This window comes from Bos grunniens, chromosome 16, assembly GCF_055505025.1.
Source record: "Bos grunniens cultivar Pamir isolate PY7600 chromosome 16, Bosgru_T2T1.0, whole genome shotgun sequence".
Classification (NCBI taxonomy): domain Eukaryota; kingdom Metazoa; phylum Chordata; class Mammalia; order Artiodactyla; family Bovidae; genus Bos; species Bos grunniens.
In genome coordinates, this window is record NC_141180.1 from 72,231,805 (window position 1) to 72,248,748 (window position 16,944).

Consider the following 16,944-nt stretch of genomic DNA (forward strand, 5'->3'; position numbering starts at 1 on the left):
GTCAGACTTTATTTTGGGGGGCTCCAAAATCACTGCAGATGGTGACTGCATGAAATTAAAAGACACTTACTCCTTGGAAGGAAAGTTATGACCAACCTAGAATAGCATATTAAAAAGCAGAGACATTACTTTGCCAACAAAGGTTCGTCTAGTCAAGGCTATGGTTTTTCCTGTGGTCATGTATGGATGTGAGAGTTGGACTGTGAAGAAGGCTGAGCGCCGAAGAATTGATGCTTTTGAACTGTGGTGTTGGAGAAGACTCTTGAGAATCCCTTGGACTGCAAGGAGATCCAACCAGTCCACTCTGAAGGAGATCAGCCCTGGGATTTCTTTTGAAGGAATGATACTAAAGCTGAAACTCCAGTACTTTGGCCACCTCATGCGAAGAGTTGACTCATTGGAAAAGGCTCTGATGCTAGGAGGGATTGGGGGCAGGAGGAAACGGGGACGACAGAGGATGTGATGGCTGGATGGCATCACTGACTTGATGGACGTGAGTCTGAGTGAACTCCGGGAGTTGGTGTTGGACAGGGAGGCCTGGCGTGCTGCAATTCATGGGGTCGCAAAGAGTGAGCAACTGATCTGATTTGATCTGATCTGATACATATATGTATGTATATAATCTGCTTCCTATTATTAAATTTTAAAATTTATATTAATTGGAATACAGTTGATTCACAAGGTTGTGTTAGTTTTTGCTATACACCAAAGTGACTCAGTTATACATACACAAATACCTTTTCTTTTTCAGAGTCTTTTGCCACATAGATTACTACAGAATATTGACTCAAATTCCCTGTTCTATATAGCCGATCCTGGTTGGTTCCATCTGAGCCACCAGGGACATCCATCTTATATGTAGTAGTATGTAAATGTTAATCTCAATCTCTTAATCTATCCCCTACTTACTTTTCCCTTTAGGTAACCATAAATGTGTTTTCTAGGTCTGTGAGTCTGTTTCTGTTTTGTAAAAAGTTCATTTGTATATTTTTTTAGATTCTATATAGAAGTGACATCATATGATGTCTGTCTTTGTCTGACTTACTTCACTTAGTATGATGATGTCTAGGTCCATCCATGTTGCTGCAAATGGCATTGTTTCATCCTTTTTTATGGAATTCTGTTCTTATAGTAAACTTATTTCATTAAAATTTCAGACTTTTTCTTATACAATGTAAATATTTTAGACTACATTTTCTCTATGTACTACTGTTTTCATTTTAATTCCATCATAATTGTATAATACCTGTCTCAATTATGTGCTCAGGTAAAGTCAGTGCAACAGCTGCAATATTTCCAATATCTAAATACATAATATTGGAAATATTGCAGCTGTTGCACTGACTTTACCTGAGCACATAATTGAGACAGGTATTACATATGAATGGAGCAAGTCACAAACACTCTTTCCACAGGAATACTGACCAACAGCCCCTTAACTCATGCCACTCTACATTTAGATTTGTGTGCTAAATGTCAAAGTTAGAACTGCCTAATCTCTCTGTTAGTTAACATTAAAACAATTTAGAATTCCCATAAGGTGACAAAAGACCCTTATTCTAATTAAAGAAATAGTTGAAGGAAGAAATTCAATTCCCACTAATTAACTTTTAAAATGTTCTAGTTGTGTTATTGTTAATTTCTCCTTTCATACTTGTTAGCATTTGTCTTACATACTGCAGTGCTCCCGTGTTGGGTGCATATATATTTATAATTGTTATATCTTCTTCTTGGATTGATCCTTTGATCATTATGTAGTGACCTTCTTTGTCTCTTTTCACAGCCTTTGTTTTAAAGTCTATTTTATCTGATATGAGTATTGCTACTCCTTTCTTTTGGTCCCTATTTGCATGGAAAATCTTTTTCCAGCCCTTCACTTTCAGTCTGTATGTGTCCCCTGTTTTGAGGTTGGTCTCTAGTAGACAACATATATAAAGGTCTTCTTTTTGTATCCATTCAGCCAGTCTTTGTCTTTTGGTTGGGGCATTCAACCCATTTACGTTAAAGGTAATTACTGATAGTGGGAGACTTTAATACCCCACTCACACCTATGGATAGATCAACTAAACAGAAAATTAACAAGGAAACACAAACTTTAAACGATACAATAGACCAGTTAGACCTAATTGACATCTATAGGACATTTCATCCCAAAACAATGAATTTCACAAGCGCACATGGAACCTTCTCCAGGATAGATCGCATCCTGGGCCATAAAGCTAGCCTTGGTAAATTCAGAAAAATAGAAATTATTCCAAGCATCTTTTCTGACCACAATGCAGTAAGATTAGATCTCAATTACAGGAGAAAAACTATTAAAAATTCCAACATATGGAGGCTGAACAATATGCTGCTGAATAACCAACAAATCACAGAAGAAATCAAAAAAGAAATCAAAATTTGCATAGAAACGAATAAAAATGAAAACACAACAACCCAAAACCTGTGGGACACGGTAAAAGCAGTCCTAAGGGGAAAGTTCATAGCAATACAGGCACACCTCAAGAAACAAGAAAAAAGTCAAATAAATAACCTAACTCTACACCTAAAGCAACTAGAAAAGGAAGAAATGAAGAACCCCAGGGTTAGTAGAAGGAAAGAAATCTTAAAAATTAGAGCAGAAATAAATGCCAAAGAAACAAGAGACCATAGCAAAAAATCAACAAAACCAAAAGCTGGTTCTTTGAAAGGATAAATAAAATTGACAAACCATTAGCCAGACTCATCAAGAAACAAAGGGAGAAAAATCAAATCAATAAAATTAAAATGTTCTAGTTGGCCAGTCTGTATGGCTTCCCATATTCTAGGACAGGGGTCCCCAAGCCCAAGGATCTAATGCCTGATAATCTGAGGTGGAGCTGATGAAACAATAGAAATAAAGTGCACAGTAAATGTAATGTGCCTGAATCATCCTGAAGCCATCCCTCCAATCCCTGGCCTTTGAAAAAATTACCTCCCATGAAACAGGTCTCTGGTACCAAGAAGGCTGGGGACCATCTGCTCTAGGATATATTTGTTCCTGGAGGTTAACAGTAGCCTATTCAGAAAATAGACTATTTTGATTTTTTCAAGTCTTTCAGTTGTATCTATACAGTGAAAACTTGCAGGATGGGCAACAAATCAAGGTGAATGGGTATAGCCTTATAGATCTGGTTAACACTTAGTAGACAGTAGCAAAGGTTACTATACTAGGTCTTATGATCTAATTCCTTATCGATGCTAGAAATATCAGAACCCATAGATGAGGGCCTTTGATAGTGATCGTTAGGTCTTCTCAGTGAAAGTGCTTTAGGGTTTTAGACAGGAAACACACCTAAAGCAGCTGTTTATTATTATCAAATTAAAGGTAATGTCTTTCTTGATCCTACTGCACTTTTATCAAAGTCATCCCTGAGAAACACAATGATTTTTAGGCTTGGAATTCTGACTTAGTTTTAAATGGTGTCAGAGAGACCATCAAATAGGTAGTAAACCTCATAACAAAGTTCAGTCATGAAGTGGAATGATAGATTCAGGTATACTCCCTAGAGAAGAAGCTTAGGGCATTTACTTATCCATCCATTGTATAAAACACAGAGACCTTATGAGACCTCCCTGCAGTATCAGCCATGTGGCTGAAAGCACTTGGTCTCTCCAAGCCAAGGCAAGGCAGGCTGTCTGGTTTACCAATGGGAGAGCCTGGAAGGAGGGCTGCACTGCTATTCGGAAACCAGCAAACATAGGCTTTCAGTACAATAAAACCTTAATGGGAAAGGAAAGGTGAGATGCTTTTGACCTATAGTACCAGAGGAACTTTGAGAGTCCCATGAACTGCAAGGAGATCAAACCAGTCAATCCTAAAGGAAATCAACCTTGAATATTCATTAGAAGGACTGATGCTAAAGCTGACACTCCAAAATTTTGGCCACATGATTCAAAGAGCGGACTCTTTGGAAAAGACCCTGATGCTGGGAAAGACGGAGGGCAGGAGGAGAAGGGGGTGACTTTCTCCTTTTGAGGATGAGATGGCATCACCAACTCAATGGACACGAATTTGAGCAACCTCTGGAGACAGTGGAGGACAAAGGAACCTGGCATTCTGCGGTCCATGGGGCAGCAAAGAGTCAGGCACAACTTTAGTGACTGAACAACAATGAAGGCAAGAGATGACAACTGAATAAGTATCAGTGAAATGGAAGGTCTCACTCTTTATGAAATATTTAGATATTCATATTCTGGGTCTTTAGCCAATAACTTTGCTGTACAGTTACATAAATCAGCTCTGTGTGACTGTACAGTAAAAATTATCCATAAATTGATCTCTCTGTTATGAATAAAAAAAATCCTGCTCAGCACACTCAGTTACAGTTAAAAAAATCAACACAATGTACTATATTCATTATGGACATATTTGGAGGGATTTAGAAGTATTCAAGTGGACCATATATATGTCCACCAAAAGAGAACAAGGAGGAAGAGAAAAAAGAGAGATGCTGCCAATAACTGCAAGCTCAGTGGGGACTGGAATCCTCTCTCTATAGCCAGCTTTCTAAATTTATAAGACAAACATGTATTTGAGTGTTCAGGCCTTGCATCGTAGGGCCATAAAGCTGCACATTACCCTTGTACTGACCACATGGCCAGTGTGACAAAGAACTACACCCAATGACAATGGGAAATAAATCCTATGAAAGTGGATGTGGGACAAATGCTAGAACAGAGCTGGTAAGTGAGTTATAGCTGACCTAGTAGCATAAGGAGACTATAAACTGGGTGTAATACTTTTTCTACTCTAGGGTCACATGTTCAGCAACAGAGGTAACCTATAGTTGAAGGTTGGAAAAGTGACTTCTCTAGCCATTAAGCTCCTCCTTGAATTATTTCTTCTAATTCAAATGTGAATAATATACATTAAAGAACTAATTAGAAGGGAATTTCTGGGTGTTTTGAAAACACTTTTATACAAGTTAGGGCATAATCATGATCAAGTGGTTGAATACATTCAAAAAAGTTTATTTTTTTTCCTATCTGAATACCTTGAAGCAAGCGTAAATTGCTTGGATGAGACAGAAGGAAAAATAAGGTATTTTTACATTTTTTTCTATGAAAATGATGCTCATCTTTTGGTTATCTATCTTGATGGGGAGGAGCAGCAGTGTGGAACATCCAGGATGCCTGATGATCATAAAGTCACGATGCTTGTGAATAATTTAGATGCTATCTATTTGAGTAGCTTCACCTTCTCGGTAATATTTTGCTTCAGTGCACGTTATGATGAGTTTGCATTCTCTGTGTACACGCCATCTACGTGATAAGGGAACATATCCAGGAAGATATAGTATGGTTAGCAGTAGCCTACCAATGGGTAATACACAGAGCAGACAACCTGTGTCCTTAAGACACAGTTGGCATTAAATATATATGAATCTGCTGATGTGACTGCAGGCTAGGCAAGAATGTTATTTTTGTTACTATCAGGTACAGTTATATTCTTTTAACTACATTTAAGAGAACTCAAAAAAACTTACCTCTGCAAGTATATTGCAAAATTTTGCATTTATTGCTCAAACAGAACCAAAACTATCTAAGGAAAAGTACCAGGCTACTAGACAAAGTAATGCTCAAAATTCTCCAAGCCAGGTTTCAAAAGTACATGAACTGTGAAATTCCAGATGTTCAAGCTTGATTTAGAAAATCCAGAGGAATCAGAGATCAAATTGCCAAACATCTATTGAATCATCAAAAAAGCAAGAGAATTCCAGAAAAACATATAGGTCTGCTTTTTTTGACTTAGAAAAAGTCTTTGACTGTGTGGATCATAGCAAACTGTGGAAAATTCTTAAAGAGAAGGGAATACCAGATGACCCCACCTGTCTCCTGAAAAATTTGTATGCAGGTCAAGAAGCAGCAGTTAGAACCGGACATGGAACAACGGACAAGGTTCCAAATCAGCAAAGGATTACATCAAGGCTGTATATTGTCACCCTGCTTATTTAACTTATATGCAGAGTACATCATGAGAAATGTTGGGCTGGAGGAAGTACAAGCTAGAATCAAGATTCCTGTGAGAAATATCAATAACCTAAGGAATGCAGATGACACCACCCTTACGGCAGAAAGTGAAGAACTAAAGAGCTCTTGATGAAAATGCAAGAGGAGAGTGAAAAAATTGGCTTAAAGTTCGACATTCAGAAAACTAAGGTCATGGCATCCAGTCCCATCATTTCATGGCAAATAGATGCAGAGACAATGGAAACAGTGAGAGATTTTATTTGGGGGGTCTCCAAAATTACTGCAGATGGTGACTGCAGCCATGAAATTAAAAGCCCCTTGCTCCTTGGAAGGAAAGTTATGACCAACTTGCTGCTGCTGCTAAGTCACTTCAGTTGTGTCTAACTCTGTGCGACCCCACAGACTGCAGCCCACCAGGCTCCCCCGTCCCTGGGATTCTCCAGGCAAGAACACTGGAGTGGGATGCCATTTCCTTCTCCACTGTATGAAAGTGAAAAGTCAAAGTGAAGTTGCTCAGTCATGTCGGACCCTCAGCGACCCCATGGACTGTAGCCTTCCAGGCTCCTCCATCCATGGGATTTTCCAGGCAAGAGTACTGGAGTGGGCTGCCATTGCCTTCTCCGATGACCAACCTAGACAGCATATTAAAAGGCAGAGATATTACTTTGCCAACAAAAGTCAGTCTAGTCAAAGCTATTGTTTTTCTAGTGGTCATAGGACTTCCCTGTAGCTGAAATGGTAAAAGAACCTGCCTGTAATGCAGGATACCAGGGTTCGATCCCTGGGTTGGGAAGTTCCCCTGGGGAAGGAAATGGCAATCCACTCCAGTATTCTTGCCTGGATAATTCCATGGATAGAGAAACCTGTTGGGTTACAGTCCATGGGGTCGCAAAGAGTCATATACAACTGAGCGATTAACACACACACACACGTATGGATGTGAGAATTGGGATTATAAAGAAAGTTAAGCACGAAAGAATCGATGCTTTTGAATTGTGGTGTTGGAGAAGACTCTTGAGGGTCCCTTGGACTGCAAGGAGATCCAACAAGTCCATCCTAAAGGAAATCAGTCCTGAATATTCACTGGAAGGACTGATGCTGAAGCTGAAACTCCAATACTTTGCCCACTGATGCAAAGAACTGACTCATTGGAAAAGACCCTGATGCTGGGAAAGATTGAAGGCAGGAGGAGAAGGGGACAACAAAGGATGAGATGGTTGGATGGCATCTCTTACTCGATAGACATGAGTTTGAGCAAGCTCCAGGAGTTGGTGATGAACAGGGAAGCCTGGCATGCTGCAGTCCATGGGGTTGCAAACAGTCTGGCAGAACGGAGCAATGGATATCTAAATGACATCAGGGGGAACCGTGAGGGGCTGAGCCGCACCTCAAGCAGCCGCCAGAGCAGCACAGACAGCAAACTCAAATCCCTGGAGCCTCGGCCTTGGAGCAGCACAGACTCCGATGGCTCTGTCCGGAGCATGCGGCCCCCTGTCACCAAAGCCAGCAGCTTCAGTGGAATCTCCATCCTCACCCGGGGTGACAGCATCGGGAGCAGCAAAGGTGGCAGTGCAGGAAGGATTTCCAGGCCAGGTATGGCGCTAGGTGCCCCAGAAGTGTGCAACCAGGTCACCTCATCCCAGTCTGTCCGGGGCCTTCTCCCTTGTACTGCCCAACAACAGCAGCAGCAGCAACAGCAACTTCCTGCTCTCCCACCCACGCCTCAACAACAGCCACCTTTGAATAATCACATGATTTCACAGGCAGATGATCTCAGCAACCCCTTTGGACAAATGAGCCTTAGTCGCCAAGGTTCTACTGAAGCAGCTGACCCATCCTCAGCTCTGTTCCAGCCCCCACTTATCTCCCAGCACCCTCAGCAGACTAGCTTCATCATGGCTTCTACAGGGCAGCCCCTCCCTACTTCCAACTATTCCACCTCTAGCCATGCACCACCTACTCAGCAAGTCCTGCCACCCCAGGGCTACATGCAGCCCCCTCAACAGACCCAGGTGTCTTACTGTTCCCCTGGACAGTACCCCAACTCCAACCAGCAATACCGACCTCTGTCTCACCCGGTGGCATACAGCCCCCAGCGTGGTCAGCAGCTGCCTCAGCCATCCCAGCAGCCTGGTTTACAGCCCATGATGCCTAACCAGCAGCAAGCGGCTTACCAAGGCATGATTGGGGTCCAGCAGCCACAGAACCAGGGCCTGCTCAGCAACCAGAGGAGCGGCATTGGGGGCCAGATGCAAGGCCTGGTGGTTCAGTACACTCCACTGCCTTCTTACCAAGTCCCAGTGGGTAATGACTCACAAAATATGGTCCAGCCACCTTTCCAGCAACCCATGCTGGTCCCTGCAAGCCAATCTGTGCAGGGGGCCCTCCCAGCAGGGGGTGTTCCAGTGTATTACAGCATGATCCCACCAGCTCAGCAGAACGGTACAAGCCCTTCTGTGGGGTTTCTGCAGCCTCCTGGCTCTGAGCAGTACCAGATGCCTCAGTCTCCCTCCCCCTGCAGTCCACCACAGATGCCACAGCAGTACTCAGGAGCGTCACCTTCTGGACCAGGTGTGGTGGTCATGCAGCTGAATGTCCCTAATGGACCCCAGCCTCCCCAGAACCCATCCATGGTCCAGTGGAGTCACTGTAAATATTACAGCATGGACCAGCGGGGTCAGAAACCTGGAGACCTGTACAGTCCTGAGAGCAGCCCCCAGGCCAACACACAGATGAGCAGCAGCCCTGTCACATCTCCTACTCAGTCTCCAGCACCCTCTCCTGTCACCAGCCTCAGCAACGTCTGCACAGGACTTAGTCCCCTTCCTGTCCTCACACAGTTCCCCCGGCCTGGAGGTCCTGCACAGGGTGATGGTCGCTATTCCCTCTTGGGCCAGCCGTTACAGTACAATCTGTCCATCTGCCCTCCCCTGCTCCAAGGCCAGTCAGCTTACTCGGTGCACCAGGGACAGAGCAGATTGAAGCATGGAAATCGGAGCAAGAGACAAGCACTCAAATCTGCCTCCACTGACTTGGGGACAACAGACGTTGTTCTGGGACGGGTACTGGAGGTGACAGATCTCCCGGAGGGCATCACCCGTACCGAGGCAGACAAACCCTTCACTCAGCTTGCTATGTCCGGCGCCAAGATCCAGTGGCTCAAGGATGCTCAGGGTCTGCCTGGTGGGGGTGGGGGGGACAACGGTGGGACTGCTGAGAATGGCCGCCACTCGGACCTCGCTGCCTTGTACACCATTGTGGCTGTGTTCCCCAGCCCCCTGGCTGCTCAGAATGCCTCCCCTCGCCTCAACAACTCTGTGAGTCGCTTCAAACTTCGAGTGGCCAAAAAGAACTATGACCTGAGGATCCTGGAGGGAGCCAGCTCCCAATAAATGGAGAAGAGAAGGCACCAGCATGGCAGGGGTCGGGGCAGGGTGGAGGGGGTCAAGAGGTCCTGTCAGACCACAGACAGAGGCAGAAAGTAAGATAAGGTCTACAGACAGACACGAAACTGGAGCCTAAGACAGTGGGATGAAGATGGAAACAGACAAACACTCACACTGGCACTGGACTTTCTCACTCCCCTGCCAAGGCTCCCTCCGGTTCCCTGGTTGGCCAATGTCCCCTTCCCTCTCTTTCCCATCCTCTTCTATCATTTTTTATCTCTTCTCTCACCATGAAATTAATTCATATTTTTTGGTCAGGTAGAATTGGGAGGGTCCCACACTCCCCTGTTCTCCTATTTTCTTACTATCCCAAGCTCCCTTTTCTTTTTTGGTCTTTATGAATATTATTTATATGGACAGAATTAAGAAAAACAAAATTGATTTCCCCTTTCTCTCACCCTATCTTGTCTCTCCAAACCCCACAGAGTTAAAATTTGGACCTCCTTCCACCCGCCCCCACCCCCAGAACACTTGTATATTGTTTGTTTGAGGTTTGTGCCGCAGTAACAGACACAGTATTTAATTGCACATACAGATGTTTGCTGGGTATATTCACTGTAAATTTTATTTAATCTTTTTTTTTGTTTGTTGGGGGGTTCTTTGGGGGGAGGTTGATTTTGTTTTAAAATATTAAAAAAAATCTGAGAAAAAAAAATAAACTGAACTAGACATGAAGAAATGACTGAATTAGGTGATCGACTCTTCTCTAAGTTTTGTTATACCTTAGGAAAAAAGAAAGCATTTTAGCTAAATTTGGTTATGACAATGCCCTGCTTTCATTTCTGAAATTAAAAATAAAGACTATTCATTTTATAAAAAATTTTAAATGTTAAACTGTTGAACAAAAATTGCAAAAATTAACAGTAACTTCATCAACAGAGAATAGGGCTATCAGTGAAGTCTTATGAAGCGATTTCCTTTTATAATAATTTCAGTCTTACTGAACATTTATGCTTTCCAATCTGTTTTCTTATATACCTTACTCTTTGAATATATTATTTTAATGTTATCATATTACTTATCAAAGTAGTTAAAGTGTTGATCATTCAGTCATGTTCGACTCTTTGCATCTCCACAGACTGTAGCCTGTCAGGCTCCTCTGTCCATGAAATTCTACAGGCAAGAACACTGGAGTATCAGTTGCCATTCTATTCTCCAGGGGATATTCCTGACCTAGGGATCAAACCCAGGTATCCAGCATTGCAGACAGTCTTACCATCTGAGCCACCAGGGAAGCACTAGCTATTTTATTTAGTTAAGATCTTGTTACTGAATAAGAAGATTGCTTGCATATTTCTAAAGAAAAGTGAATATTGTCCAGTGCTTACAAGATTGAGATTTAAAAGCAAAATACTCAGGTTTAAATTCTATTTATCTATCTTCCTGTTATTCATGAATAATTTGTTTCTTAGTTTTGGCTGTTCTATGTAAATTATTACAAAGCTAATAACATTATTTCTTTATTATCTAGGGGCTATTTGTATTTAATTAAATACAGTAGTAGAAGGTAAAATAAAAAATAATTAAAATTAACAGGCATATTCAGCATGGCCCATTAGGAAGCTGAAGGGACTCAAAAATAATGTTCAGGTTTTGATTAAAAGAGGACATTATTTGAATTATAATTTTAAAATATCATGCTAGAAGAGAAGATAAGGAGGTAAAGGCAAAAACAGGGAAACCACCAGGTAACTATTACAATTCAAAACATAGTGGAGACTTGCTGTAGAGATAGATATGCTTGTTATGATATATCTATCTATCTATATCTATATATAGTTTTTTTTTTTGTAAATATAACTGACAGAATTTGTCTAGAAATTATATGTGGTGTTGCAAGAGAACAAAAGGAGGAAGTTGAAAAAATTCCAACATTGTTGGCATCAGCTACTGGGGATGATACTTTTTGCATTTACTATACTGAAAGAAAGAGGAAAAAACAATTTTGGCAGAGATCGGATTTCAGGACAGATGGGACTTCTGAACAGATAAGTTCTAGAAGCTTCTCACCTAAGTAGTAACGTGCTGGAGGTAGCTGGACCTTTAACTTCGGGAAGAGGTCGAAGTAGGAGATATGACAGTCATTACAAGACAGGATTTAAATTTGAAATTATCAAGTGTGAGTATAGGAAGATAAGAGTGACGAATGATTAAAGTGTCTACAGGATAAAAAAGAGTGTTTTCTAGAAGGCAAGCATTTTGTTGTTCAGTTTGTCAGTTATGTCTGACTCTGCAACCCCATGGACTGCAGCACACCAGGCTTCACTTTCCTTCACCATCTCCTGGAGTTTGCTCAAATTCATGTCCATTGAGTTGGTGATGCCATCCAACCATCTCATCCTCTGTCAGCCCCTTTTCTTCCTGCCTTTAACCTTTCCCAGCATCAGAGTCTTTTCCCATGAGTCAGCTCTTCACATCAGGTGGCCAAAGTATTGGAGTTTCAGCTTTAGCATCAGTCCTTCCAATTAATATTCAAGGTTGATTTCCTTTAGGGTTAACTGGTTTGATCTCCTTGCTGTCCAAGGACTCTCAGGAGTCTTCTCCAATGCCACAGTTCAAAAGCATCAATTCTTTGGCGTTCAACCTTCTTTATGGCTCATATCTCACATCCATACATGACTACTGGAAAAACCATAGCTTTGACTATATGGACCTTTGTCGGTAAAATGCTTTTTAATAAGCTGGCTAGGTTTGTCATAGCTTTTCTTCCAAGCAGCAAATGTCCTTTAATTTCATGGCTGCAGTCACCATCTGCAGTGATTTTGGAGCCCAGAAAATAAATTCTGCCATTATTTCTATTTTTTCCTCATCTATTTTCCATGATGTGATGGGAACAGAGTATTTCAATGAACAGGGTTGAATCAGCTGTGGTGATGGCGGCAGACAGGACAAATACATTCAGGACTGAGTAAATGACCACTAGATTTAACAAAGTCATTTATGACATTTTTCTGGCATAGTGGAACCAAAATCTATTCATAAAGAATTTAAGAGAGAAAGGAGAGGAGAAATGAGGAAAGAAATTAGACACAGAAAGCAGAAGGTTATAGGGGCAGAGCAGTGGTGTGGTGCCTGGAGGATGATGCCTGGAGTGTTAATAAGATGGAGAAATTATGCCATTCTTGTCATGCACGATCCTCACAGATCATTTGTACTAGAGAGAAAACAATGCCACAGAACAGAAGCAGAAAGTCTAGAGCCATGTTTATGAGTGAGTGTGAGAGCTGACATCTGGAGCACAGGTGAAAAGTTTTTGTCTTTGGTCAAAATATAAACAATTCATACACAGTAAGGAGAAGCATGCAAAGGCCCAGGTCACAGAGTGTGAGGGGGGAGGGGGATGGTGGAAAGAGCTTGGAGAAATTCTTTTGGGATTGCTTACATTTTTGCTGATGTTTGAGGCTATTGGTCATAGATTTGACCCAATTTAATGTGGCTTTCCTCCAGGAGAAGTAGATATGTGGAGGCTTGGGCTTTTAAGTGAGAGAGAAGGAGGAGAAGTGAGGGTAAAGGTTAGGTGAGTAATTATAACAACAAACCCTGACTTCTTAACTGGTTAAGTGAAAAGTGAGAGCAGAAGTGAATTGTGGTAAGACCTGTGGATTGTCAATTCGGTTACTTTAATGAGTTGGATTCACTGTGCTAGGGACTAGAAAGAAACAGCTGGAAATTCAGGAGTCTGTGGTCATAAACTCGGTGGCTTCAGAAGGATACTACTGAGGGTTTTCAGTTGATGGTGACAAGAGGGTAGTCCTGACACAGATGTGAGTCACTGTGATAGTTTAATGAACCAGAGAACAAGAGGCTGCTGCTGCTGCTAAGTCGCTTCAGTCGTACGCGACTCTGTGAGACCCCATATATGGCAGCCCAACAGGCTCCCCCGTCCCTGGGATTCTCCAGGCAAGAACACTGGAGTGGGAAAAAGAGGCAGGGGTATGCAAATGTCTCTGGCATTTTAAAGTTAAGGTAGTTTAATACAGAGAAATAGAGACATATGACTATAAATGGGGTTGGGGAAGCAAGCCTAGGGAAATAAAAAAATCAGAAATCATAGACAATTCTCACCAATATTCTCAGTCATCTGCAGCATGAAACTGAGTGATTTTTCAGGAAAGAAGCTGGGAGCTGTTGGCAAAACCTTACCTCCGCCAAAGGCCAACCATCTGTCGCAGCCACAGAACCTCTGATTAGTTCTCTTCCATCTTCAACTTCTCACATGATTCACTCAGTTTGGCAGAATGTAGTTCTTAAGCTTCCAGATCCTGTGACATGTGAGGAAGTATAAAGACTAAATCGTGCTAAATTGCCACCAGAAAAGTAGGTACAGTTTACATATCTGGCTATGCCAATATCACACTCTTTTTCATTTAATTTTTATTTTACATTGAAATATAGTTAGTTTTACATTGTTGTGTTAGTTTCAGGTATACAGCGAAGTGATTCAGTTATACATATACATATATCCATCCTTTTTTAGATTCTTTTCCCATATGCATTATTACACAATATTGAATATAGTTCCCTGTGCTATACAGTAGGTGCTTGTTGATTATTTGTTTTACATAGACAGTAGTGTGTAATTGTTAATCCCAAACATAATTTATCCTTCCCCCACCACGATTCCTCATTGGTAACCATAGTTTGTTTTCTATGTCTGAGTCTGTTTCTGTTTGTAAAAAAGTTCATTTGTATCAAATTTTTAGATTCTGCATATAAGTGATACCATATGATATTTATCTTTCTCTGTCTTGACTTCACTTAGTAGGTGAAGACTGATCTGATAGTACTGAACCCATGATTACACTGAACAACCCGAGCAGCATCAGCCTGTGTGCTGGCCATGGAATGGAGAAACCTCTCTTGGATCTCCCCCACTTCAAGGTAAACTTGGCTGTCCCAGATGCTGGGCGGCCTTTCACGATTGTCTCAGCTGCACTGAGTTGCCTCCCTGATTATTCTGTCTGTTCAGGGACAGGGCACTCCCAAGGGCTTATTAAAGAAGTAGAAAGTCCAGGTAATTCAGAGCCAACCTATGACATGCATGTCTGATAAGCCATGTGCATCCACAACTCACACTGGGAGATATCCACTGACCACAGCAACTCAACTTTTCCCTCTGACTCAGTTTTGCCCTTTCTCCTCCACAGATGTTATTCAAAGAGCATTTCCTGATAAATATGGTGAATATTACACTTTTAATATTAAACTAAACCCAAACTGTGGTGGGTCAGATGGTAAAGCATCTGCCTGCAATGCAGGAGACCCAAGTTTGATCCCTGGGTCAGGAAGAGCCCCTGGAGAAGGAAATGGCAACCCACTCCAGTACTCTTGCCTGGAAAATTCCAGGGACAGAGGAGCCTGGTAGGCTACAGTCAATGGGGTCACAAAGAGTTGGACACAACTGAGCTTTCTCACTTTCTAAACTGTGTACAGCTCAACTCCAGAAAAATAAATGACCCAATCAAAAAATGGGCCAAAGAACTAAATAGACATTTCTCCAAAGAAGACATACAGATGGCTAACAAACACATGAAAAGATGCTCAACATCATTCATTATCAGAGAAATGCAAATCAAGACCACTATGAGGTACCATTTTACACCAGTCAGAATGGCTGCGATCCAAAAGTCTACAAATAATAAATACCGGAGAGGGTGTGGAGAAAAGGGTACCCTCTTACACTGTTGGTGGGAACGCAAACTAGTACAGTCACTATGGAGAACAGTGTGGAGATTCCTTAAAAAACTGGAAATAGAACTGCCTTATGATCCAGCAATCCCACTGCTGGGCATACACACTGAGGAAACCAGAAGGGAAAGAGACACATGTAGCCCAATGTTCATCGCAGCACCGTTTATAATAGCCAAGACATGGAAGCAACCTAGATGTCCATCAGCAGATGAATGGATAAGAAAGCTATGGTACATATACACAATGGAGTATTACTCAGCCATTAAAAAGAATACATTTGAATCAGTTCTAATGAGGTGGATGAAACTGGAGCCTATTATACAGAGTGAAGTAAGCCAGAAGGAAAAACACCAATACAGTATACTAATGCATATATATGGAATTTAGAAAGATGATAACAATAACCCTGTGTACGAGACAGCAAAAGAGACACTGATGTATAGAACAGTCTTATGGACTCTGTGGGAGAGGGAGAGGGTGGGAAGATTTGGGAGAATGGCATTGAAACATGTAAAATATCATGTATGAAACGAGATGCCAGTCCAGGTTCGATGCACGATACTGGATGCTTGGGGCTAGTGCACTGGGACGACCCAGAGGGATGGTATGGGGAGGAAGGAGGGAGGAGGGTTCAGGATGGGGAACACATGTATACCTGTGATGGATTCATTTTGATATTTGGCAAAACTAATACAATTATGTAAAGTTTAAAAATAAAATTAAATTAAAAAAAATAAAAAGATAAAAAAATAAAATAAAATAAAATCACACACACACACACACACACACACACACACACAAAAACTGTGGCATCAAGCTTCCAGAGTGTAATGCAACTAGCTTTACTAAAAGGAATATCCTCATATAGAATAAAAGGAAAACAAAAATTCCCATTGATAACTGTTGTGATTATTCTTTATTTCAACACACTTACTTTTTTTAATATTGTATATTGTAAGACTTAGTTGTATCATTGTCCACAAGCAATATCCTTTATAAAAACTAGCTATGCTTGGAGAAGGCGATAGCACCCTACTCCAGTACTCTTGCCTGGAAAATCCCATGGATGGAGGTGCCTGGTAGGCTGCAGTCCATGGGGTCCCTAGGAGTTGGACACGACTGAACGACTTCACTTTCACTTTTCACTTTCCTGTATTGGAGAAGGAAATGGCAACCCACTCCAGTGTTCTTGCCTGGAGAATCCCAGGGACGGGGGAGCCTGGTGGGCTGCCATCTGTGGGGTCGCACAGAGTCGGACACGACTGAAGTGACTTAGCAGCAGCAGCAGCATGCTAGGAGAAAAGGGAAAAAAAGTAGGCAATTGTGTACAAGTCAGACTAAATATTTATTTTTTATTCTATCACAACAATGCAACCACAAAAGGTGCTATTTCCCAACAAAGACTGTGAGTCTGTGTTTAATACTCTATCCCACAAGTCTGTAATGTCAGCTGATTATGGAAAATGGAACTATTTGTATCAGAGACTCTCAAGGTCATGAATCAATTGCTTTATTTTTTTATTATTGTATCTATCTATTACCTATCTACTCACCTATTCATCTATTTTTGCTGCACAATGAATCCTGAGAATAGCAGTATGTACATAGAAAATGGGTTTGGAAACATTTCCAGCTCCTAGGGCCGCCTGCATTCTCTGACTCAGCCCCTTCCTCTCAGCTTAAAGCCCCCTGCTCCATCTTCACAAAGCACAGCCTTCAGTCTCTACGAATGACCCTATAATTATATCATGCCCACCCTGCTAGTCTAGGGTACTAGACATAGTCCTACCTTCTCCAGAATCTTAAATACATCTGC

At 41.7% G+C, this 16,944-nt stretch overlaps 1 pseudogene across 1 annotated transcript; it reads left to right on the forward strand.

Moving 5' to 3' along the window:
• Nucleotides 1-7,265: 7,265 nt before the first annotated feature.
• Nucleotides 7,266-10,096, forward strand: LOC147356992 (R3H domain-containing protein 2 pseudogene; annotated as a pseudogene). Its single transcript, XR_015142899.1, has one exon. The product of XR_015142899.1 is annotated as a R3H domain-containing protein 2 pseudogene (transcript).
• The last annotated feature ends 6,848 nt before the right edge of the window (nt 10,097-16,944 follow it).